Source organism: Lithobates pipiens, unplaced genomic scaffold (assembly GCF_037356315.1).
Source record: "Lithobates pipiens isolate NorthernLeopardFrog02 unplaced genomic scaffold, aLitPip1_a1.2 Scaffold_10, whole genome shotgun sequence".
In the NCBI taxonomy this organism is placed as follows: domain Eukaryota; kingdom Metazoa; phylum Chordata; class Amphibia; order Anura; family Ranidae; genus Lithobates; species Lithobates pipiens.
The window spans coordinates 218,988,753-219,016,041 of NW_027507686.1; the positions used below are offsets into that span (position 1 = coordinate 218,988,753).

At 43.6% G+C, this 27,289-nt stretch overlaps 1 protein-coding gene across 1 annotated transcript in view; it reads left to right on the forward strand.

Annotated features, from left to right (window-relative positions):
- LOC143926303 (cryptochrome-2-like) overlaps positions 1 to 27,289 on the forward strand; it is a 109,891-nt gene that overhangs the window by 68,035 nt on the left and 14,567 nt on the right. The window lies entirely within an intron of this gene.

Genomic DNA, 27,289 nt, shown 5'->3' on the forward strand with positions numbered 1-27,289 from the left:
ATACAGAGCAGCCCAGATCCTCCTCTTCTCGGGTTCCCTTGCCAGGGCTTCTGACTCCTCCCTCCTGCCAAGTTCCCCCACAGCAAGCAGCTTGCTATGGGGACAGCCGAGCTGCTGCTCTGTGCATCCATTCAGACACGGAACACCACGCCCACTCTCTCCTCATTGGCTCACCGACTTTGACAGCAGTAGGAGCCAATGGCACCCGCTGCTATCTCAGCCATAAAGGAGTGAGAGTCTCGGACAGCTAAGGCTCTTGTGCAACATCGCTGGATTGAGATAGGGCTTGGATAAGTATTGGGGACGGGCTGCCACACACAGAAGGTTTTTTTTTTATCTTAATGCATATAATGCGTTCAAATAAAAAAACCTTCTACCTATAGACCTACTTTGCACCCGGAATTCAACTTTACACAGTGGGGTTGATTTACTAAAGCTGGAGGGTGCAAACTTTGGTGCAGCTGTGCATGGAAACCAATCAGCTTCCATGAATTTTTGTCAAAGCTTGGTTTGAACAAGCTGATTGGCTACCATGCACAGCTGCACCAGATTTTGCACTCTCTGGTTTTAGTAAATCAACCTCAGTGTGTGTTCAGATCTGTGCACCCACTCTTGCCTGCATGTTATTTTTGACATGTGGTGGTGTCCGTGCAGATGCTGTGTCCTCATCCACCTCTATAGGCCGCCTGCAGATGGCCCAGAGCAAATGCAGGTGCAATAACAGAGGGAGCCTGCATGCATGGAATTTGTTTAGTGTAATAAAAAATTATATCTGGCCTCCTCCTCCCCCTTATAGCCAGCCAATTGCGCTCCTTTTTTGTAAGATGTTATGGCTGGGTTCACACTAGTGAAAATTGGATGTGGGTTTTCTCCACATCCAATTTGCATGTCAGAAGATTGTGATCGACTCTTTATGGAGCCGGTTCACACATCTCCGGAGCGAATTGCACAGAAGTCCTGTGTAGTGATGGATGTACTTCCGACGGGATGTTTCGCGAACGCGGACCGCGAACGCGGCCGATCGTTCGCGGCGGGCCCCATTGACTTCAATGGGAGGCGAACTTCGCAAACCTACAGGTCAAATTTGCAGCCACAAAAGAATTAATAGCTGTGCAAACATAGTCCCACCACATGGCTAATGACATAACACATGTATGAGGTGAATCTGGGATCGACAACTACAAGCATTCTTTTTTTATATGGGAAAATGTTGTGACAATTCAGGAATGTGGAGCGCATGAAGGCAATGGAGGAGAGGGAAGGTCTGGGAGCAGGGTAGGCAAAGAAGAGGGTGCAGGAGATGATCACTAGCAGCGTGACATACAGCAATAACATCTGCACCGTGATAGTGATCTGACAGCAGCACCGTGATAGAGAGCACTGACATCAGCAGCGTGACATACAGCAATGACACCTGCACCGTGATATACAGCACTGACAGCAGCACCTTAAGCAGCCCCAGGAGGAAGTCAGCATAGCACAGGGATGGTGGGAGCCCCTCATAATGAGCATAGCACAGGGATGGTGGGAGAACCTCAAAATATGCACAGCAGAGATACAGTCCCAGGAGGAAGTCAGCACAGCACAGGGATGGTGGGAGCCCCTCATAATTTGCACAACAGAGGTACAGCCCCAGGAGGATGTCAGCACAGCACAGGGATGGTGGGAGCCCCTCATAATAAGCAGCCCCAGTAGAAATATGACACCGCTCAACCTCTTCAAAGAGGAGGGTGCGGGCATATAGTACGGTGTGCTTTTTTTGGACAAGGAAGTGAGCCAAATAAAGAAAGAAGGTCTCTGTGCTCGATTAAAAAAATAGTTTATAGACATATACATGGTCTACTGGTCACATGTGTTGAATTCCTCCGAGATCCATGCCTCATTCATTTTTAGAAATGTGAGGTAGTTAACACTGTCGTGAGCTAGGCGAGTACGCTTATCGGTCACAATCCCCCCTGCTGCGCTGAACGTCCTTTCGGACAGGACACTGGATGAGGGGCAAGCCAACAGTTCCATTGCAAATCGGGCAAGCTCTGGCCAAAGGTCAAGCCTGCCCACCCAGTAGTCCAGGGGTTCATCACTCAGAGCGTCCACATCGGCCGTTAACCCGATGTAGTCGGACACCTGACGGTCTAGGCGTTCCCTGATGCTGGATCTGGATGACACCTGTCGATGGGCCGGCTGAAAGAATGACCTCATATCCGAAGTCACCAGCACATCTTCAAACCGGCCTCTTGCAGGCGCTGTTGGATTGGTACCCGCAACTCCTTTTCTGGGAGTGGGAATTGCTCCCCTGCCAGCGCACGCAAAAGCAGAATGCAGCATTTCTCGAAGCAAGGCCTGGAAGTGCTGCATTCTGACAGCCCTCTGTGACGGCGGTAACATTTCTGCCATTTTGTGTTTGTACCGGGGGTCTAAGTACGTTGCCACCTATTAAAACACTGGAGCATGAAGGCCCCCATTTGCACTAAAGTGGGAGCGGTGTGGTGGCCTGGCTCCTGCTCATCATCCAGGATAATGTCGTCCTCTTCATTCTCCTCTCCCCATCCACGCACAACAGGGATCCCAGAAAGGTTTAAAGCATGCTCTTCTTGCTCCACCTCATCCGCCCCGGCACCATCCTCCTCTGACTCCTCTTCAGACTCCTGTTGTTGACTTGTCTCAGATAGAGTAGCCCCCCCTGGGAATTCATCCAGCATTGCGACTTCCTCATCTTCCCGCTCCTGCTCCTCCACAGCTTGATCAATGACACGACGCAATGCACGCTCCATAAAGAAGGCATAAGGTACCATGTCACTGATGGTGCCATGGCTGCGACTGACCAGTTTGGTGATCTCAAATGGGCACAGAAGTCTGCATGCGTCGCGCATGAGCAGCCACTGGCGCGGTGAAAAAAAACCCAGCTCCCCAGAACCGGTTCTTCCGCAGAGTTCATACAGGTAGACGTTAACTGCACGTTTCTGCTGGAGCAGCCTATCAAGCATATAGAAGGTTGCGTTCCATCGCGTCGGGCAATCGCAAATAAGACGTCTGACCGGCAGATTGTGTCGCTGCTGAATGTCAGCAAGGCGAGCCATGGCCGTGTAAGATCTTCTGAAATGGGCCGAGATTTTCCTTGCCTGCCGCAAGATGTCCTGGACCCCAGGGTATTTGACAACGAATCGCTGCACGACCAAGTTTAAGACGTGTGCCATGCATGGCACGTGCGTGATTTTGCCCTGTTTCAATGCGCTAAGCAGATTGGCACCGTTGTCACACACCACTTTACCAACTGTCAAATTGAGCAGTGTTAGCCACTGATCTGCCTGTGAACGCAAAGCTGAAAGGAGTGCCGGGCCAGTGTGGCTCTTGGCTTCCAGGCACAACAGACACAGCACGGCATGGCAACGTCTCACCTGGCATGTGGAATAGGTTCAGGGGAGCTTGGGCGGTGCAGCGGAAGAGACGCTAGCAGCAGAAAAGGAGGAGGCAGCTGAGGAGGAGAGGGAGGAGGATGGAGTAGGAGGAGGAGGAGAAGAAGAGTCAGGCCTGCATGCAATCCGTGGAGGTAAAACCAAATCTACACGGGTGCCACGGGTGCTTGGCGGCCGTCAGAAGGTTCACCCAGTGGGCAGTAAAAGTGATATACCTCCCCTGCCCGTGTTTGCTAGACCACGTGTCTGTGGTCAGATGTATCTTGGCACTGACACTATGTGCCAGAGATACATTAACTTGCCGCTGAACATGGCCATATAGCTCTGGGATGCCCTTCTCTGAGAAATATACTTCCTTCCTGGGACCTTCCATTGTGGTGTTCCAATGGCCACAAATTTGCGAAAGGCCTCCGAGTCCACCAGTTTATATGGCAGTAGTTGGCGGGCTATGAGTTCTGACAAGCCAGCCGTCAATCGTTGGGCAAGAGGGTTATCCGGCGTCATCATTTTTTACGCTCGAACATTAGGCCCACGGAAGCCTGCCTTTTTGCAGAAAAATGTGAGCTTGGCGTGATGGAAGGTGGAGGACAATTGTGAGGAGAGAGGAGAAGGAGAAGTAGAAGACGAGGCTGGACGGTGAGAGCCTGCAGTGTGGCTTTGTGTGTTCCGTTGCTCCCACTCGGCTCGGTGATGGCTGCCCATGTGCCTTCTTAAGGCGGTCGTCCCTAGGTGAGTGTTGGGCTTACCGCGACTAATGCGTTGACTGCAAAGATTGCAGATGGCAACGCTATTGTCAGCAGCGGACACGTTAAAAAAAGCCCACACTGCGGAGCCATGTGCCGGTGTCCTGGGAGCGCCAGATGTGACCGTACATGGTCGATGACTCGCTCCTGATACATTTGCAGTCTGCTTTGTCCCTCCTGTGCAATGTAAGTTATTCCTGCTTCTCCTCCCTATCTGCTGGTCCATATCTCCCTCTGAACTCCCCTCCTCTTCCTCTCTTGTGGGCACCCACGTGACATCACTAGACACGTCATCATCAACGTCACCTTCCCCACCGCTATAAGTAGAGATCTCGGAGTAGGCAGCAACACCGGGGACCAACCTCCTCCTTGGGCTGATCTGGGTACTGTCGTCAGACTGCTGAGTAGCGGTTGTTGCTACCTCATCTTCCTGATCCAATACCATGAGTGGCTGCGCATCAGAAATGTCCTCTTGATATGGATCGGAAAATAATTCCTGTGACTCAAGCGGAAGGTATGTGGTGGTGGTGTTGTTGGTGGTAGTGTCTTTGGGGGTGCACATAGCAGAGAGTGAAGAAGAGGGTGCAGATCGAGAGGATGAGGAGGATGCAGAAGAGTAAGGCTGAGTGAGCCACTCAACCAAGTCTGGTGCGTCCTTTAAAGTAATTGAACGCACCTTCTGCAACTTCCCACTTTGGCTCAAGGCTGTTGCTCCTGCCCTACCCCTACCACCCCTGCGGAAGGGCCTGCCTCTTCCTCTGCCTGTCATTTTTTAAATGACCCTGTGACAAAACTCTTAGTCCCTATACCGATGAAGGACTGCTGCAGTATAGGGCAGCGGTCAGCAGTGGTGCACCTCAACCCTATCTATTGTGGACCAATACCGGTCCTTACAGAACAGCAGACTGTACCTCAGTCAACCCTATGTACTGTAGAACCCTTCACCAAGTTACCAGTCCTTATAAGGACCTTTGTGGACCAAGTGGGTTGTGTGTGATTGATTAGCAGACTGTACGTCAGTCCTTATACTGCTGAAGGACTGCTGCAGTATAGGGCATCGGTCAGCAGTGGTGCACCTCAACCCTATCTATTGTGGACCGATACCAGTCCTTACAGAACGGCAGACTGTACCTCACTCAACCCTATGTACTGTAGCACCCTACACAGACCAAGTTACCAGTCCTGATAAAGAGCTTTGTGGAACAAGTGAGTTGTGAATGATTAGCAGACTGCAGCAGTCAAGTATAATATTCTTTCTATATTTGGAAGAAAGAATATTATACGTGTACAAGCCTATTACCATACCACTGATACCAGTCCTGAAAAGAACCTTTGTGGAACTAATAGTAACAGCTACTGTTTAAACTGACCCTCACTGCCTGATGCACTGCTTCCTTTCTGTCCCTATACAAACTGGCAAAACAGAGGAGACTGGAACGATAACTGGTTACTCGAATAGCACTTTTGTGGACCTGATAGTAACAGCTAATGATGATGATGATGATGATGACTAATCTGGCTGTCCCTAAAATAGCATCACACAGCGCTCTGTCCCTTTATCTAAACTGACAAAAGACACTCAGGCTGCTGCAACAATCAGTAGCACAGCAAACCTATATACACCTAACACCTATACCAGTCCTGAAAAGAACTTTTGTGTACCAAATAGCTAGCGTTTTATCTGTCCCTACTCCACACAGCAACCTTTCCCTATAGTGACAGAAGAAAGAATGTAAAATGGCCACTGGATTGGGTGTATTTATAGGTTAGGGGGAATGTCCAAGTGTCCATGTGCTGTAATGTCTCAATTGGCTGTCCTGTACCCCATGATGGATGTGTCATCATAGGTCAAAGTTCTTTTACACATTAAACACGAAAGTCCGCCGGGCGAACAACGCCAATAGTCCGCCGAACGAGCGGACCGCGAACGTCCGAAATTCGCTGTGAAACGACCGCCGGGCGAACCGTTCGGCCATCACTAGTCCTGTGTGTCTTCTGGTCTGTTTCAGGTCTGAATTTAGCCAAAAATTCAGACTGAAATCGGACTTGAAATAGGGAACAGGAACCCACCAGACCCTGCTGTGACCCGCTCCATGCGGCAGTGTGAACCCAGCCTAAAATGCCACTAAATTCTTGTTTGAAAAAAATATATGTATTCAAATATGTATTCTTAACCCAAAAAGTACCTTTTACTGCTCCGACTCCAAATCTACATTTAAAAAAAAAAAATGATTATCTGATTTGTTGTTGCAGGGTAGCTACATTAGTTCTCCATGTCCCACTGTAAGCAAGAGCATAGAGCGTGGCTTCTCACTCCTGAGATGAAAGTGTATAGAGCAGTCCGAATGACCAAATTAAATACTATTAAAAATAAGGATATTGTTTAAAAAAAAAATTTTTCTTTAAATCCGGCCTCCTCTTTCCCCTTATAACCAGCCAATCCGCTCCTTTTTTGCAAGATGTTAAAGTGATTCTAAACTCTGGTTTAAAAAAACTTTCTATTCTTGTATGTATTCTTGACCCCCAGAAAGTACCTTTATTCACTGCTCTCAGATTCCCCCCAAATCTTTTTTTTTTTTAACCGCTTAAGGACCGCTTCATGTACATATACGTCGTTACTTTGAAGAGGGATAACTCGGTAACGACAGCAGCTGCTGCCACAACCGAGATATCCCTCTTTACAGGAGGCGGTCCTGTGTGCGATAGTGGTGGTCTCTGCGTCGGATTCACCGAGAAATCACTGTTATCTGCGGTGGGAGAGGTGCCACCCCCACTCCCCCGCACCCTCCGTCGCTTACTGGAGCCGTCGGTAGGGGCGGAGGCGATCGGATCCTTCTTGCTGCTGGGTATGGAGACGAGTGAGGCTAAGATGGCCCCCTCTCGTCTCTATACCATAGGAGGGCGGAAGCGACGTCAAAACGTCACTTCCGCCCATACCTCTTAAAGGTACATTTTGTTCAATATCATTTTTTCAAATGACATTTTTTTTTTTAAGTCCAGATATGAGCTATGAGGACTTTTTGACCCCAGATCTCATATTTAAGAGCACCTGTCATTCTTTTTTCTATTACAAGGGATGTTTATATTCCTTGTAATAGAAATAAAAGTGATCTATTTTTTTTTTTAAACCACTGTAAAAATAAAAAAACTCAAGTAAAATAAATAAGAAAAAATAATAATTTTTAAAACACCCAGTCCCGACGAGCTCGCGCGCAGAAGTGAATGCATACGTGAGTAGTGCCCGCATATGAAAACAGTAGTCAAACCACACATGTGAGGTATCGCCGCGATCGGTAGAGGGAGAATAATTCTAGCCATAGACCTCCTTTGTAACGCAAAACATGCAACCTGTAGAATTTTTTAAATGTCGCTTATGCAGATTTTTAAGGGTAAAAGTTTGACGCCATTCCACGAGCGGGCGCAATTTTGAAGCGTGACATGTTGGGTATCAATTTACTCGGCATAACATTATCTTTCACAATATAAAAAAAAATTGGGCTAATTTTACTGTTGTCTTATTTTCTTATTCAAAAAAGTGATTTTTTTTAAATTGCGCTTGTAAGACCGCTGCGCAAATACGGTGTGATAAAAAGTATTGCAATGACCGCCATTTTATTCTCTGGGGTGTTAGAAAAAAAACAGTAATGTTTGGGGGTTCTAAGTAATTTTCTAGAAAAAAAAAACGTTTTAAACGTGTAAACACCAAGTATGAAAAAGAGGCCTGGTCCTTAAAGCGGGGTTCCACCCTAAAGTGGAACTTCCGCTCATCGGAACCCTCCCCCCTCCAGTGTCACATTTGGCACCTTTCGGGGGGGGGGGGGGTACAGATACCTGTCTAAGACAGGTATTTGCACCCACTTCTGGGCATAGACTCCCACAGGAGTTTATGCTTCTTCCTGTCCCGGCTGCTGTCTGCTGGGACACACACGGGTCCCAGAGACAGCGCAGACCATTCCTATTACGCTGCGTGAATTGTGCATGTGCAGTAGGGAACTAGGAAGTGAAGCCGCAACGCTTCACTTTCTGATTCCCTGACCAAGAATGGCGGCGGTAGCCGCCGAGAGCCGAGCGATTGATTGCGTACAATCGCGTAGTGGCGACAAACTACATACATTTTTAAAAGCCTTTACAGAGGAGGTCTACTGCTAAAATTACTGCCCTCGATCTGACCTTTGTGGTGATACCTCACATGCATGGTGCAATTGCTGTTTACATATGACGCCAGACCGATGCTTGCGTTCACCTTTGCGCAAGAGCAGGGGGGGGCAGGGGTGCTTTTATTTTGCTTTTTTAATTTATTTTTCAACTGTTCCTTCCAGTTTTGTTTTTTTTTATCATTTTTATTTTTATCTTAGGGAATGTAAATATCCCATATGATAGCAATAGGTAGTGACAGGTACTCTTTTTTTAAAAAAAAATGCCCTCAAAGCATCTGACCACACCAAGTTCAGTGTGAAAATGCTTTCCCAATGGCAATGTTTATATCCGGGAGGGGAGACATTCCCTCCCACTGCTTGTAAAAGCAGTCTAGAGGCTAATTAGCCGCTAGGATTGCTTTTACATGAAAGCCATTCACTGGCTGAAAAGAATGATACCAAGATGATACCTAAACCTGCAGGCATCGTTCTGGTATAACCAAAGTCCAGCAACATACCAGTACGTTGCTGGTCCTTGTTGGACATATATTGTAATCTTTTTTTTTTTTTTTTTTTTCATGCAGCCTGTTGGCTGAACAAAAAAAAAGAGATTGATCGGTGGGTATGCCCACCATTAGAATACCTCCCTTCATCCACCCACTTCTAATGATGGGCATACATGCACCATTTATATATGCCGAAGCATGGGGGCATCCGCCCCAAAAGTTAGGAGCAAATCGCTCCTCCGCCCCTGCTGCCCCCATGCTTCGGCATATATGCTCTTTTTTTTGTTGTTTAACTGTGGTGGTGAAATCACCTCCTACAGCGTTGGAGTCACGGCTTTATGTATCTTGGGAGCAAACGCTGTTGCTGTCAAGATAAATAAATCCGCGCTGCAACTGAATAGCGTACCTGCTAAGCAAATGATGGTTAACAATAAAACAAAGTAACATTACAGTATAACAGTAAGACATATCATACCTGCAAAGCAAATACAAAAAAAAAAAAAAACATTTTTAACGCAATCTGTGCCTTAAATATATATATGCCGAAGCAATTTGGCATCCGCCCCAAAAAGTAGGAGCAAATCGCTCCTCCACCTCTGCTGCCCCCATGCTTCGGCATATATACTTTTTTTTTTTTTTAACTGTGGTGGTGAAATCACCTCCTACAGCGCTGGAGTCACGGCTTTATGTATCGTGGGAGCAAACGCTGTTGCTGTCAAGATAAATAAATCCGCGCTGCAACTGAATGGAGCACCTGAAAACAAAAAAATGGTTAACCATAAAACAGTAAACAGTAAAGTATAAAAAAAATTGCATACCTGAAAAGCAAACAGGATGAAATATAATAACAATAAAACACCTTCTTGAACCTTCCTAACTTCCTGAAATGGGTTTTGGGCTGTGGGCTTTGGCAGTGGCGGCTGGTGAAGTTTTAGGATGAGGGGGCACCCCACCCCTTCAGATCTGGCCCCTCCCACTTCTCACAAGCCACACCCCATATCAAAATCAAATCAACATATACCAGGCTGCACATTATACACAGGGCTCTACTAAAGCAGATGAATCGTGCCTATCTTGTGTATAACCACATCAGACACCTTTTCTGCAACCTGTAAATCGCACATATTTGCCTTCTGCAAGCTGTAAATCACACATATCTGCATTCTGCAACCTGTAAATCACACATATCTGCATTCTGTAAATCGCACATACAGTGGTGTGAAAAAGTGTTTGCCCCCTTCCTCATTTCCTGTTCCTTTGCATGTTTGTCACACTTAAGTGTTTCGGAACATCAAACCAATTTAAACAATAGCCAAGGACAACACAAGTAAACCCAAAATGCAATTTGTAAATGAAGGTGTTTATTATTGAAGGTGAAAAAAAATCCAAACCATCATGGCCCTGTGTGAAAAAGTGATTGCCCCCTAAACCTAATAACTGGTTGGGCCACCCTTAGCAGCAACAACTGCAACCAAGCGTTTGCGATAACGTGCAATGAGGCTTTTACAGCGTCCTGGAGGAATTTTGGCCCACTCATCTTTGCAGAATTGTCCTAATTCAGTTACATTAGAGGGTTTTCGAGCATGAACGGCCTTTTTAAGGTCATACCACAACATCTCAATAGGATTCAGGTCAGGACTTTGGCTAGGCCACTCCAAAGTCTTCATCTTGTTTTTCTTCAGCCATTCGGTGGTGGACTTGCTGGTGTGTTTAGGATCATTGTCCTGCTGCAGAACCCAAGTTCGTTTCAGCTTGAGTACACGAACAGATGGTCGGACATTCTCCTTCAGGATCTCTTGGTAGACAGCAGAATTCATAGTTCCTTTTATTACGGCAAGTCTTCCAGGTCCTGAAGCAGCAAAACAGCCCCAGACCATCACACTACCACCACCATATTTTACTGTTGGTATAATGTTCTTTTTATGAAATGCAGTGTTCCTTCTACGCCAGATATACTTGGACACACACCTTCCAAAGAGTTCCACTTTTGTCTCATCGGTCCACAGAATGTTGTCCCAAAAGTCTTGGGGATCATCAAGATGTGTTGTGGAGAAATTGAGACGAGCTTTGATGTTCTTTTTGCTCAGCAGTGGTTTTCTCCTTGGAACTCTGCCATGCAGGCCATTTTTGCCCAGTCTTCTCCTGATGGTGGAGGCATGAACACTGACCTTAACTGAGGCAAGTGAGGCCTGCAGTTCCTTGGATGTTGTTGTGGGGTCTTTTGTGACCTCTTGGATGAGTCGTCGCTGCGCTCTTGGGGTAATTTTGGGTGGCCGGCCACTCCTGGGAAGGTTCACCACTGTTCCATGTCTTCGCCATTTGTGGATAATGGCTCTCACTGTGGTTCGCTGGATTCCCAAAGCTTTGGAAATGGCTTTATAACCCTTTCCAGACTGATAGATCTCAATTACTTTCTTTCTCAATTGTTCCTGAATTTCTTTGGGTCTCGGCATGATGTGTAGCTTTTAAGGATCTTCTGGTGGACCTTACTGTGTCAAGCAGCTCCTATTTAAGTGATGCCTTGATTGTGAACAGGTGTGGCAATAATCAGGCCTGGGTGTGGCTATAGAAATTGAACTCAGGTGTGGACAACCACAGTTATAGTATGTTTTAACAAGGGGGGCAATCACTTTTTCACACAGGGCCATGATGGTTTGGATTTTTTTTCACCTTTAATAATAAACACCTTCATTTACAAATTGCATTTTGTGTTTACTTGTGTTGTCCTTGACTATTGTTTAAATTGGTTTGATGTTCCGAAACACTTAAGTGTGACAAACATGCAAAGGAACAGGAAATGAGGAAGGGGGCAAACACTTTTTCACACCACTGTATGTGCATTTTACAGGTTGCAGAATGCAGTTATCTGCATTCTGCAACATGTAAATCGCACATCTGCATTCTGCAACATGTAACATTTAAATCACACATATCTGCATTCTGCAAATCGCATTCTGTAAATCGCACATACCTGCATTCAGTAAATCACACATCTGCATATTGTAAATTGCACATATCTGCAACCTCTAAATCGCACATATCTGCATTCTGCAACCTGTAAATTGCCCATATCTGCATTCTGAAACATGTAAATTGCACATATCTGCATTCTGTAAATCGCATTCTGTAAATCGCACATATCTGCATTCTGTAAATCACACATCTGCATTCTGTAAATTGCACGTATCTACAACCTGTAAATTGCACATATTTACAACCTGTAAATAGCACATATCTGCATTCTGTAAATCGCACATATCTGCATTCTGCAAATCGCACATATCTACAAAATGTAAATCACACATAGCTACAACATGCAAATCGCATATATCTACAACCTGTAAATAGCACATATCTCCATTCTGTAAATCACATTCTGTAAATTTTACATATCTACAAACTGTAAATTGCACATATCTAGCCTAGCCGCGTACGGGTCACGCCACAACCAATTACCACCTGCAGGCTTTCTAAGGGTGTAAATTTTTGATTTCACTCCTCACTACCTATCTCAGTTTCGAAGGCCATAAACTGCCAAGATGGCACAAAAGAATGGTCTGCAAAATGCTCACCATACCTCTCAGCAAATGGGTCATTGGGGTGTCTACTTTCCAAAATGGGGTCATTTGAGGGGGTTTTGAACTATCCTGGCATTTTATGCACAACATTTAGAAGCTTATGTCGCACATCACCCACTCTTCTAACCACTTGAAGACAAAGCCCTTTCTGACACTTTTATCTACATGAAAAAAATTTTTCGCAAGAAAATGACTTTGAATCCCCAAACATTATATATTTTTTAAAACAAAGGCCCTGCAGATTAAAATGGTGGGTGTTTCATATTTTATTTATTTTTTTCACACAGTATTTGCGAAGCGATTTTTCAAACGCATTTTTTTGGGGAATAAACACACTTTTTAAAATTTGAATGCGCTAAAACACACTAAATTGCCCAAATGTTTGATGTAATAAAAAAGATGATCTTTGGCTGAGTACATGGATACCAAACACAACCTACTTTAAAATTGAGCACAAACGTGCAATGGCGTCAAACTACATACATTTTTAAAAGCCTTTACAGGGTACCACTTTAAATTTACAGGGGAGGTCTACTGCTAAAATTACTGCCCTTGATCTGACCTTCGCGGCGATGCCTCGCATGGTGCAATTGCTGTTTACATTTGACGCCAGACCGATGCTTGCATTTGCACGAGAGCAGGGGGGACAGAGGTGCTTTTTTTTTTTTAAATGGGTTTTATTAGACCCTAGATCTCTCCTCTGCCCTCAAAGCATCTGACAACACCAAGATCGGTGTGATAAAATGCTTTCCCAATTTCCTAATGGCGCTGTTTACATTCGGTGAAATCTAAGTCATGAAATGCTCGTAGCATCCGGTTTCTTAGACCATAGAGATGATTGGAGCCATTCTGGTCTCTGATGAGCTCTATAGTCAGCTGGCCGAATCACCAGCTGCATTCTCAGGCTCCCTGTTGGGACAGGAGACCCAGAGAAGAACATGGAAGATGGTGGGGGGGCATGGGGGCATTCCCTCCCACTGCTTGTAAAAGCAGTCTAGAGGCTATTTAGCCCTTAGGATTGCCTTTACATGAAAGCCGACCGCTGCCTGAAAAGGATGATACCTAAACCTGCAGGCATCATTCTGGTATAACCACTCAGTCCAGCAACATACCAGTACGTTGCTGGTCCTTGTTGGGCATATATTGTAATCTTTTTTTTTTTTTTCATGCAGCCTGTGGGCTGAACGAAAAAAAGAGATTGATCGGTGGGTATGCCCACCATTAGATACCTCCCTTCATCCACCCACTTCTAATGATGGGCATACGTGCACCATTTATATATGCCGAAGCATGGGGGCATCCGCCCCAAAAGTTAGGAGCAAATCGCTCCTCCGCCCCTGCTGCCCCCATGCTTCGGCATATATGCTCTTTTTTTTCGTTGTTTAACTGGTGGTGAAATCACCTCCTACAGCGCTGGAGTCACGGCTTTATGTATCGTGGGAACAAACACTGTTGCTGTCAAGATAAATAAATCCGCGCTTCAACTGAATGGCGTACCTGCTAAGCAAATGATGGTTAACATGCAAATTGCACATATCTACAAACTGTAAATTGCACATATCTAGCCTAGCCGCGTACGGGGCACGCAAAAATCAATCACCGCCTGCAGGCTTTCTAGGGGTGTAAATTTTTGATTTCACTCCTCACTACCTATCTCAGTTTCAAAGGCCATAAAATGCCAAGATGGCACAAAAAAATGGTCTGCAAAATGCTCACCATACCTCTCAGCAAATGGGTCATTGGGGTGTCTACTTTCCAAAATTGGGTCATTTGAGGGGGTTTTGAACTATCCTGGCATTTTATGCACAACATTTAGAAGCTTATGTCGCACATCACCCACTCTTCTAACCACTTGAAGACAAAGCCCTTTCTGACACTTTTTGTTTACATGAAAACATTTTTTTGCAAGAAAATGACTTTGAACCCCCAAACATTATATATTATTTAAAGCAAAGGCCCTGCAGATTAAAGTGGTGGGTGTTTCATTTATTTATTTTTTTCACACAGTATTTGCAAAGCGATTTTTCAAATGCATTTTTTGGGGAATAAACACACTTTTTAAAATTTGAATGCGCTAAAACACACTAAATTGCCCAAATGTTTGATGAAATAAAAAAGATGATCTTTGGCTGAGTACATGGATACGAAACACGACCTGCTTTAAAATTGAGCACAAACGTGCAATGGCGTCAAACTACATACATTTTTAAAAGCCTTTACAGGGTACCACTTTAAATTTACAGGGGAGGTCTACTGCTAAAATTACTGCCCTCGATCTGACCTTCGCAGCGATGCCTCGCATGGTGCAATTGCTGTTTACAGTTGATGCCAGACCGATGCTTGCATTTGCGCGAGAGCAGGGGGGGACAGGGGTGCTTTTTTTTTTTTTCTTCATTTTTTTTTAAATGGGTTTTATTAGACCCTAGATCTCTCCTCTGCCCTCAAAGCATCTGACAACACCAAGATCGGTGTGATAAAATGCTTTTTTACCAATTTCCTAATGGCGCTGTTTACATCCGGCGAAATCTAAGTCATGAAATGCTCGTAGCTTCCGGTTTCTTAGACCATAGAGATGATTGGAGCCATTCTGGTCTCTGATGAGCTCTATAGTCTGCAGCCGGTGATTCAGCCAGCTTTCTCAGGCTCCCTGTTGGACAGGAGAGCCAGAGAAAAACATGGAAGATGGTGGGGGGCATTCCCTCCCACTGCTTCTAAAAGCAGTCTAGAGGCTAATTAGCCGCTAGGATTTCTTTTACATGAAAGCCGACCGCTGCCTGAAAAGGATGATACCTAAACCTGCAGGCATCATTCTGGTATAACCACTCAGTCCAGCAACATACCAGTACGTTGCTGGTCCTTGTTGGGCATATATTGTAATCTTTTTTTTTTTTTTTCCATGCAGCCTGTGGGCTGAATGAAAAAAAGAGATTGATCGGTGGGTATGCCCACCATTAGATACCTCCCTTCATCCACCCACTTCTAATGATGGGCATACGTGCACCATATATATATGCCGAAGCATGGGGGCATCCGCCCCAAAAGTTAGGAGCAAATTGTTCCTCCGCCCCTGCTGCCCCCATGCTTCGGCATATATACTCTTTTCATTTTATTTTTTTAACTGTGGTGGTGAAATCACCTCCTACAGGGCTGGAGTCACGGTTTTATGTATCGTGGGAGCAAACACTGTTGCTGTCAAGATAAATAAATCCGAGCTGCAACTGAATGGCGTGCCTGCTAAGCAAATGATGGTTAACATTCAAATCGCACATATCTACAACCTGTAAATAGGACATATCTACAACCTGTAAATTGCACATATCTACAACCTGTAAATCGCACATATCTACAACCTGTAAATAGGACATATCTACAACCTGTAAATAGGACATATCTACAACCTGTAAATAGGACATATCTGCATTCTGTAAATCACACATATCTGCATTCTGTAAATCACACATATCTGCATTCTGTAAATCACACATATCTGCATTCTGTAAATCACATATATCTACAGCATACAAATTGCACATATCTACAACCTGTAAATCACACATATCTACAACATGCAAGTTGCATATATCTACAACCTGTAAATTGCACATATCTACAACATGTAAATCGCACAAATCTACAACATGCAAATCGCACAAATCTACAACATGCAAATCGCACAAATCTACAACCCGTAAATTGCACATATCTACAACCCGTAAATTGCACATATCTACAACATGCAAATTGCACATATCTACAACCTGTAAATAGCACATATCTGCATTCTGTAAATCGCATTCTGTAAATCGCACATATCTACAACCTGTAAATTGCACATATCTACAACATGCAAATTGCACATATCTACAACCTGTAAATAGGACATGTCTGCATTCTGTAAATCACACATCTGCATTCTGTAAATCGCACATATCTACAACCTTAAAATCGCACATATCTACAACATGCAAATCGCACATAATGATGGGCATACGTGCACCATTTATATATGCCGAAGCATGGGGGCATCCGCCCCAAAAGTTAGGAGCAAATCGCTCCTCCGCCCCTGCTGCCCCCATGCTTTGGCATATATGCTCTTTTTTGTTGTTGTTTAACTGTAGTGGTGAAATCACCTCCTACAGCGCTGGAGTCATGGCTTTATGTATCGTGGGAGCAAACGCTGTTGCTGTCAAGATAAATAAATCCATGCTGCAACTGAATGGCGTACCTGCTAAGCAAATGATGGTTAACAATAAAACAAAGTAACATTACAGTATAACAGTAAGACATATCATACCTGCAAAGCAAATACAATAAAAAAAGAATTAAAAAAAAAACATTTTTAACGCAATCTGTGCCTTAAATATATGCCAAAGCAATTTGTAAATTGCAACCTGTAAATAGTACATATCTCCATTCTGTAAATTGCACATATCTACAAACTGTAAATTGCACATATCTACAAACTGTAAATTGCACATATCTAGCCTAGCCGCGTATGGGACACGCAAAAACCAATCACCGCCTGCAGGCTTTCTAAGGGTGTACATTTTTGATTTCACTCCTCACTACCTATCTCAGTTTCGAAGGCCATAAAATGCCAAGATGGCACAAAAAAATGGTCTGCAAAATGCTCACCATACCTCTCAGCAAATGGGTCATTGGGGTGTCTACTTTCCAAAATGGGGTTATTTGAGGGGGTTCTGAACTATCCTGGAATTTTATGCACAACATTTAGAAGCTTATGTCGCACATCACCCACTCTTCTAACCACTTGAAGACAAAGCCCTTTCTGACACTTTGTTTACATGAAAAAACTTTTTTTTGCAAGAAAATGACTTTGAACCCCCAAACATATATTTTTTAAAGAAAAGGCCCTGCAGATTAAAATGGTGGGTGTTTCATTTATTTATTTTTTTTCACACAATATTTGCGAAGCGATTTTTCAAACGCTTTTTTTGGGGAATAAACACACTTTTTAAAATTTGAATGCGCTAAAACACACTAAATTGGCCAAATGTTTGATGAAATAAAAAAGATGATCTTTGGCTGAGTACATGGATACGAAACATGACCTGCTTTAAAATTGAGCACAAACGTGCAATGGCGTCAAACTACATACATTTTTAAAAGCCTTGAAAAGCCTTTACAGGGTATCACTTTAAATTTACAGGGGAGGTCTACTGCTAAAATTAATGCCCTCGATCTGACCTTTGCGGCGATGCCTCACATGGTGCAATTGCTGTTTACATTTGACGCCAGACCGATGCTTGCATTTGTGCGGGAACGGAGGGGGGGCAGGGGTGCTTTTTTTTATTTTAAATTTTTTTTTAAATGGGTTCTATTAGACCCTAGATCTCTCCTCTGCCCTCAAAGCATCTGACAACACCAAGATCGGTGTGATAAAATGTGTTTTTACCAATTTCCTAATGGCGCTGTTTACATCCGGCGAAATCTAAAGCCGCGTACACACGGGCGGACTGTCTGGCCAACTAAGTCCGTCAGACAATCCGACAGACAGTCCGTCCTACTTTTGAATGAACGGACTTGACCACACACGATGAACAGACAGTCCGCTGAAAGCTTGCGCGATGACGTGTACAGCACGTACGACGGGACTAGAAATACGACGTCCAATACACTGCAATGCAACCTTCGGCCGTGTAAATCCTTTCTGAGCATGCCCCATACTTAGTCCGTCCAACTGGCCTACTCACGAGCGGACTGTCCGCTGAAACCAAAGTTGGACGGACAATATTACGGAAATTCCGAAAGACTTAGTCCGCCAGACTGTCCGCTGAAAAAGTCCGCTGAAGCCCACACACGAGCGGACTGTCCGCTGAAACACGTTTCAGCGGACTAAGTTGGGCGGACAGTCCGCCCGTGTGTACGCGGCCTAAGTCATGAAATGCTTGTAGCTTCCGATTTCTTAGACCATAGAGATGATTGGAGCCATTCTGGTCTCTGATGAGCTCTATAGTCAGCTGGCCGAATCACCGGCTGCATTCTCAGGCTCCCTGTTGGGACAGGAGAGCCAGAGAAGAACATGGAAGATGGTGGTGGGGGTCATTCCCTCCCACTGCTTGTAAAAGCAGTCTAGAGGCTAATTAGCCGCTAGGATTGCTTTTACATGAAAGCCGACTGCTGCCTGAAAAGGATGATACCTAAACCTGCAGCCATCAATCTGGTATAACCACCACTCAGTCCAGCAACATACCAGTACGTTGCTGGTCCTTGGGCATATATTGTAATCTTTTTTTTCATGCAGCCTGTGGGCTGAACGAAAAAAAGATTGATCGGTGGGTATGCCCACCATTAGATACCTCCCTTCATCCACCCACTTCTAATGATGGACTTACGTGCACCATTTTTATATGCCGAAGCATGGGGGCATCCGCCCCAAAAGTTAGGAGCAAATCGCTCCTCCGCCCCTGCTGCCCCCATGCTTCGGCATATATACTCTTTTTTTTTTTTGTTTAACTGTGGTGGTGAAATCACCTCCTACAGTGCTGGAGTCACGGCTTTATGTATCGTGGGAGCAAACGCTGTTGCTGTCAAGATAAATAAATCCGCGCTGCAACTGAATGGCGTACCTGCTAAGCAAGTGATGGTGAACATGCAAATCGCATATATCTACAAACCTGTAAATAGCACATATCTCCATTCTGTAAATTGCACATATCTAGCCTAGCCGCATACTGGACATGCAAAAACCAATCACCGCCTGCAGGCTTTCTAAGGGTGTAAATTTTTGATTTCACTCCTCACTACCTATCTCCGTTTCGAAGGCCATAAAATGCCAAGATGGCACAAAAAAAATGGTCTGCAAAATGCTCACCATACCTCTCAAATGGGTCAGTGGGGTGTCTACTTTCCAAAATGGGGTCATTTGAGGGGGTTTTGAACTATCCTGGCATTTTATGCACAACATTTAGAAGCTTATGTCGCACATCACCCACTCTTCTAACCACTTGAAGACAAAGCCCTTTCTGACACTTTTTGTTTACATGAAAAAAAATTTTTGCAAGAAAATGACTTTGAACCCCCAAACATTATATATTTTTTAAAGCAAAGGCCCATGCAGATTAAAATGGTGGGTGTTTTATTTATTTTTTTTCACACAGTATTTGCGAAGCGATTTTTCAAACGCATTTTTTGGGGAATAAACACACTTTTTAAAATTTGAATGCGCTAAAACACACTAAATTGCCCAAATGTTTGATGAAATAAAAAAGATGATCTTTGGCTGAGTACATGGATACGAAACACGACCTGCTTTAAAATTGAGCACAAACGTGCAATGGCGTCAAACTACATACATTTTTAAAAGCCTTGAAAAGCCTTTACAGGGTACCACTTTAAATTTACAGGGGAGGTCTACTGCTAAAATTACTGCCCTTGATCTGACCTTCGCGGCGATGCCTAGCATGGTGCAATTGCTGTTTACATTTGACGCCAGACCGATGCTTGCATTTGTGCGAGAGCAGGGGGGGACAGGGGTGCTTTTTTTTATTTTCAATTTTTTTTTAAATGGGTTCTATTAGACCCTAGATCTCTCCTCTGCCCTCAAAGCATCTGACAACACCAAGATCGGTGTGATAAAATGCTTTCCCAATTTCCTAATGGCGCTGTTTACATCCGGTGAAATCTAAGTCATGAAATGCTCGTAGCTTCCGGTTTCTTAGACCATAGAGGTAATTGGAGCCATTCTGGTCTCTGATGAGCTCTATAGTCAGCTGGCTGAATCACCGGCTGCATTCTCAGGCTCCCTGTTGGACAGGAGAGCCAGAGAAAAACATGGAAGATGGTGGGGGGGCATTCCCTCCCACTGCTGCTAAAAGCAGTCTAGAGGCTAATTAGCCGCTAGGATTTCTTTTACATGAAAGCCGCCTGCTGCCTGAAAAGGATGACACCTAAACCTGCAGGCATCATTCTGGTATAACCACTCAGTCCAGCAACATACCAGTACGTTGCTGGTCCTTGTTGGGCATATATTGTAATCTTTTTTTTTTTTTTTCATGCAGCCTGTGGGCTGAATGAAAAAAAGATTGATCGGTGGGTATGCCCACCATTAGATGCCTCCCTTCATCCACCCACTTCTAATGATGGGCATACGTACACCGTTTATATATGCCGAAGCATGGGGGCATCCGCCCCAAAAGTTAGGAGCAAATCGTTCCTCCTCCCCTGCTGCCCCCATGCTTCGGCATATATACTCTTTTTATTTTATTTTTTTAACTGTGGTGGTGAAATCACCTCCTACAGCGCTGGAGTCACGGTTTTATGTATCGTGGGAGCAAACACTGTTGCTGTCAAGATAAATAAATCCGAGCTGCAACTGAATGGCGTGCCTGCTAAGCAAATGATAGTTAACATGCAAATCGCACATATTTACAACCTGTAAATAGCACATATCTGCATTCTGTAAATGGCATTCTGTAAATCGCACATATCTACAACCTGTAAATTGCACATATCTACAACATGCAAATCGCACATATCTACAACCTCTAAATCGCACATATCTACAACCTGTAAATAGGACATATCTGCATTCTGTAAATCGCACATATCTACAACCTGTAAATCGCACATATCTACAACCTGTAAATCGCATTCTGTAAATCACACATCTGCATTCTGTAAATCGCATACATCTACAACATACAAATCGCACATATCTACAACCTGTAAATCGCACATATCTCCATTCTGTAAATCACATTCTGTAAATTGCACATATCTACAAACTGTAAATTGCACATATCTCCACCCTGTTAATCGCACATATCTACAACATGCAAATAGCACATATCTACAACATGTAAATAGCACATATCTAGCCTAGCCGCGTACGGGGCACGCAAAAACCAATCACCGCCTGCAGGCTTTCTAAGGCTGTACATTTTTGATTTCACTCCTCACTACCTATCTCAGTTTCGAAGGCCATAAAATGCCAAGATGGCACAAAAAAACGGTCTGCAAAATTCTCACCATACCTCTCAGCAAATGGGTCATTGGGGTGTCTACTCTCCAAAATGGGGTTATTTGAGGGGGTTCTGAACTATCCTGGCATTTTATGCACAACATTTAGAAGCTTATGTCGCATATCACCCACTCTTCTAACCACTTGAAGACAAAGCCCTTTCTGACACTTTTTGTTTACATGAAAAAAAAATGTTTGCAAGAAAATGACTTTGAACCCCCAAACATTATATATTTTTTAAAGCAATGGCCCTGCAGATTAAAGTAGTGGGTGTTTAATTTTTTTTTCACACAGTATTTGCGAAGCGATTTTTCAAACGCTTTTTTGGGGAATAAACACACTTTTTAAAATTTGAATGCGCTAAAACACACTAAATTGTCCAAATGTTTGATGAAATAAAAAAAGATGATCTTTGGCTGAGTACATGGATACGAAACACGACCTGCTTTAAAATTGAGCACAAACGTGCAATGGCGTCAAACTACATACATTTTTAAAAGCCTTGAAAAGCCTTTACAGGGTACAACTTTAAATTTACAGGGGAGGTCTACTGCTAAAATTACTGCCCTCGATCTGACCTTCGCGGCGATGCCTCAAATGGTGCAATTGCTGTTTATATTTGACGCCAGACCGATGCTTGCATTTGCACGAGAGCAGGGGGGACAGGGGTGCTTTTTTTTTTTTTTTTTTTTTAAATGGGTTTTATTAGACCCTAGATCTCTCCTCTGCCCTCAAAGCATCTGACAACACCAAGATCGGTGTGATAAAATGCTTTCCCAATTTCCTAATGGCGCTGTTTACATCCGGCAAAATCTAAGTCATGAAAAACTTGTAGCTTCCGATTTCTTAGACCATAGAGATGATTGGAGCCATTCTGGTCTCCGATGAACTCTATAGTCAGCTGACCGAATCACCGGCTGCATTCTCAGGCTCCCTGTTGGGACAGGAGAGCCAGAGAAAAACATGGAAGATGGAGGGGGGGGGGGGAGCATTCCCTCCCACTGCTTCGAAAAGCAGTCTAGAGGCTAATTAGCCGTTGGATTGCTTTTACATGAAAGCTGACTGCTGCCTGAAAAGGATGATACCTAAACCTGCAGGCATCATTCTGGTATAACCACTCAGTCCAGCAACATACCAGTACGTTGCTGGTCCTTGTTGGGCATATATTGTAATCTTTTTTTTTTTTCATGCAGCCTGTGGGCTGAATGAAAAAAAGATTGATTGGTGGGTATGCCCACCATTAGATACCTCCCTCATCCACCCACTTCTAATGATGGGCATACGTGCACCATTTATATATGCCGAAGCATGGGGGCATCCGCCCCAAAAGTTAGGAGCAAATCGCTCCTCCGCCCCTGCTGCCCCCATGCTTCGGCATATATACTCTTTTTTTGGTTTAACTGTGGTGGTGAAATCACCTCCTACAGCGCTGGAGTCACGGCTTTATGTATCGTGGGAACAAACACTGTTGCTGTCAAGATAAATAAATCCGCGCTGCAACTGAATGGCGTGCCTGCTAAGCAAATGATGGTTAAAATGCAGATCGCACATATCTACAACCTGTAAATTACACATAGCTACAACCTGTAAGTAGCACATATCTGCATCCTGTAAATCGCATTCTGTAAATCGCACATATCTGCATTCTGTAAATCGCACATATCTACAACCTGTAAATCGCACATATCTACAACCTGTAAATCGCACATATCTACAACCTGTAAAAAGCACATATCTGCATTCTGTAAATCGCATTCTGTAAATCGCACATATCTACAACCTGTAAATTGCACATATCTACAACATGCAAATTGCACATATCTACAACATGTAAATCGCACATATCTACAACATGCAAATCGCACATATCTACAACATGCTAATCGCACATATCTACAACCTGTAAATAGGACATATCTGCATTCTGTAAATCACACATCTGCATTCTGTAAATTGCACATATCTACAACCTGTAAATCGCACATATCTACAACCTGTAAAAAGCACATATCTACAACCTGTAAATCGCATTCTGTAAATCGCACACATCTACAACCTGTAAATAGGACATATCTGCATTCTGTAAATCGCACATATCTACAACCTTAAAATCGCACATATCTACAGCATGAAAATCGCACATATCTACAACCTGTAAATCGCACACATCTACAACATGCAAATCGCACATAATGATGGGCATACGCGCACCATTTATATATGCCGAAGCATGGGGACATCCGCCCCAAAAGTTAGGAGCAAATTGATCCTCCACCCCTGCTGCCCCCATGCTTTGGCATATATGCTCTTTTTTGTTTTTGTTTAACTGTGGTGGTGAAATCACCTCCTACAGCGCTGGAGTCACGGCTTTATGTATCGTGGGAGCAAATGCTGTTGCTGCCAAGATAAATAAATCCGCGCTGCAACTGAATGGCGTACCTGCTAAGCAATTGATGGTTAACAATGAATGAATAATCAAGAATTTCTAAGCTGCCATGCGGCAGCCCCTTACCTCTCAGGCGGGCAGAACAGAGAAGTGCCGTGCCAACGTCACTTCCTTGAGTGACGTCGGAAGCACTGCCCACTGCTCACTCATGTGCAAGTCTATGCACTTGCACGGTCAGTCGATCGCGCCAGAAGCTGTGGCGCGATCGACTGCGCCGCAGAGCGCTCTTTTTTGGCCAAAGGAAGCGCCTCGTCTGCAATCTTGTGATTGTTTAGATGTGGCGCTTCCTTAACCACTTTCAGACCGGACCATTTTGCTGGTAAATGACCAGAGGTCTTTTTACACTTTGGCACTGCGCTGCTTTAACTGGTAATTGCGCGGTCATGCAATGTTGTACCCAAACAAAATTTGCGTCCTTTTCTTCCCACAAATAGAGCTTTCTTTTAAAGGTATTTGACTGACTCTGCGATTTTTATTTTTTGCGATATAAACGTAAAAAGACCGCAAATTTTGAAAAAAAATGATATTTTCTACTTTTTGTTATTAGAAAAATCCAATAAACTCAATTTTAGTCATACATTTAGGCCAAAATGTATTCAGCCACATGTCTTTGGTAAAAAAAAAAGTCAATAACTGTATATTTATTGGTTTGCGCAAAAGTTGTCACATCTACAAACTAAGGTACATTTTCTGGAATTTACGCAGCTTTTAGTTTATGACTGCCTATCTCATTTCTTGAGGTGCTAAAATGGCAGGGCAGTACAAAACTCCCCCAAATTACCCCATTTTGGAAAGTAGACACCCTAAGGAAATTGATAAGAGGCATGTTGAGCCCATTGAATATTTAATTTTTTTGCCGCAAGCGATTTTTTTTTTTTACACAAAGTTGTCACTAAATGATATATTGCTCACACATGCCATGGTTATATGTGGAATTGTACCCCAAAATACATTCTGCTGCTTCTCCTGAGTACGGGGATACCACATGTGGTCGACTTTTTGGAAGCCTAGCCGTGTACGGGGCCCCGAAAGCCAAGCACCGCCTTCAGGATTTCTAAGGGCATACATATGTCATTTTACTCCTCACTACCTATCACAGTTTTGAAGGCCATAAAATGCCAAGATGGCACAAAACCCCCACAAATGACCCCATTTTAGAAAGTAGACACCCCAAGCTATTTGCTGAGAGGCATGTTGAGTCCATGGAATATTTTATATTTTGCCACAAGTTGCGGGAAAATTACAAACTTTATAAATTTTTCACAAAGTTGTCACTAAATGATATATTGCTCACACATGCTATGGGCATATGTGAAATTACACCCCAAAATAAATTCTGCTGCTTCTCCTGAGTACGGGGATACCACATGTGTGGGATTTTTTGGGAGCCTAGCCGCGTACGGGGCCCCGAAAACCAAGCACCGCCTTCAGGCTTTCTAAGGGCGTACATTTTTCATTTCACGCCTCACTACCTATTACAGTTTTGAAGGCCATAAAATGCCAAGATAGCACAAACCCCCCCCCAAATGACCCCATTTTAGAAAGTAGACACCCCAAGCTATTTGCTGAGAGGCATGTTGAGTCCATGGAATATTTTATATTTTGCCACAAGTTGCGGAAAAATTACAAACTTTTTTTTTTTTTTCACAAAGTTGTCACTAAATGATATATTGCTCACGCATGCCATGGGCATATGTGAAATGACACCCCAAAATAAATTCTGCTGCTTCTCCAGGGGATACGGGGATACCACATGTGTGGGACTTTTTGGGAGCCTAGTCGCGTACGGGGCCCCGAAAACCAAGAACCGCCTTCAGGATTTCTAAGGGTGTAAATTTTTGATTTCACACCTCACTACCTATCACAGTTTTGAAGGCCATAAAATGCCAAAATAGCACAAAACCCCCCAAAATGACCCCATTTTGGAAAGTAGACACCCCAAGCTATTTGCCGAGAGGCATGGTGAGTATTTTGCAGCTCTCATTTGTTTTTGAAAATGAAGAAAAAAAAAATAATGTATATTTTTTTTCTTTTTTTCAATTTTCAAAACTTTGTGACAAAAATGAAGGTCTACAAAATACTAACCATACCTCTCGGCAAATAGCTTGGGGTGTCTCCTTTCCAAAATGGGGTCACTTGGGGGGATTTTGTGCTATCTGGGCATTCCATGGCCTCCGAAACTGTGATAGGCAGTGAGGAATGAAATCAAAAATTTACACTCTTAGAAATCCTGAAGGTGGTGCTTGGATTTTGGGGTACCGTACGCGGTTAGGCTCCCAAAAGGTCTCACACTTGTGGTATCCCCGTACTCGGGAGAAGCAACAGAATGTATTTTGGGGTGTAATTTTACATATAACCATGGCATGTTTGAGCAATATATCATTTAATGACAACTTTGTGCAAAAAAAATAAAAAACTAATAATGTATTTTTTCCACAACTTTTGTCAAAATATAAAATATTCCATGGACTCGACATGCCCCTCAGCAAATAGCTTGGGGTGTCTACTTTCTAAAATGGGGTCATTTGGGGAGGTTTTGAACTGTCCTGGCATTTTATGCACAACATTTAGAAGCTTATGTCACACATCACCCACTCTTCTAACCACTTGAAGACAAAGCCCTTTCTGACACTTTTTGTTTACATGAAAAAATATTTTTTTTTTGCAAGAAAATTACTTTGAATCCCCAAACATGAAGTGTTTTTTTAAAGCAAAAGCCCTACCGATTAAAATGGTGGGTGTTTCATTTTTTTTTCACACGGTATTTGCGCAGCGATTTTTCAAACGCATTTTTTGGGGAAAAAACACACTTTTTTCTTTTAATGCACTAAAAATCACTATATTGCCCAAATGTTTGATGAAATAAAAAATATGATCTTAGGCCGAGTACATGGATACCAAACATGACATGCTTTAAAATTGCGCAGAAACGTGCAGCGGCGACAAACTACGTACATTTTTAAAAGCCTTTAAATGCCTTTACAGGTGACCACTTTAGATTTACGGAGGAGGTCTACTGCTAAAATTAGTACCCTCGATCTGACCTTCGTGGTGATACCTCACATGCATGGTGCAATTGCTGTTTACATGTGACACCAGACCAACGCTTGCGTTCCACGTTGCGCCTTAGCAGGGGGGGACAGGGGTGTTTTTTTTGTTTTGTTTTTTATTATTTATTTTGCTTTTTTATTTTATTTTTAAACTGTTCCTTTCATTTATATATATTTTTTTATGATTTTTATTGTTATCTCAGGGAATGTAAATATCCCCTATGATTGCAATAGGTAGTGACAGGTACTCTTTTTTTAAAAAAATTAGGGTCTATCAGACCCTAGATCTCTCCTCTGTCCTCAAAGCATCTGACCACACCAAGATCGGTGTGATAAAATGCTTTCCCAATTTCCCAATGGCGCTGTTTACATCCCACAAAATCTGTCATGAAATGCTCGTAGCTTCCGGTGTCTTAGGCCATAGAGATGATTGG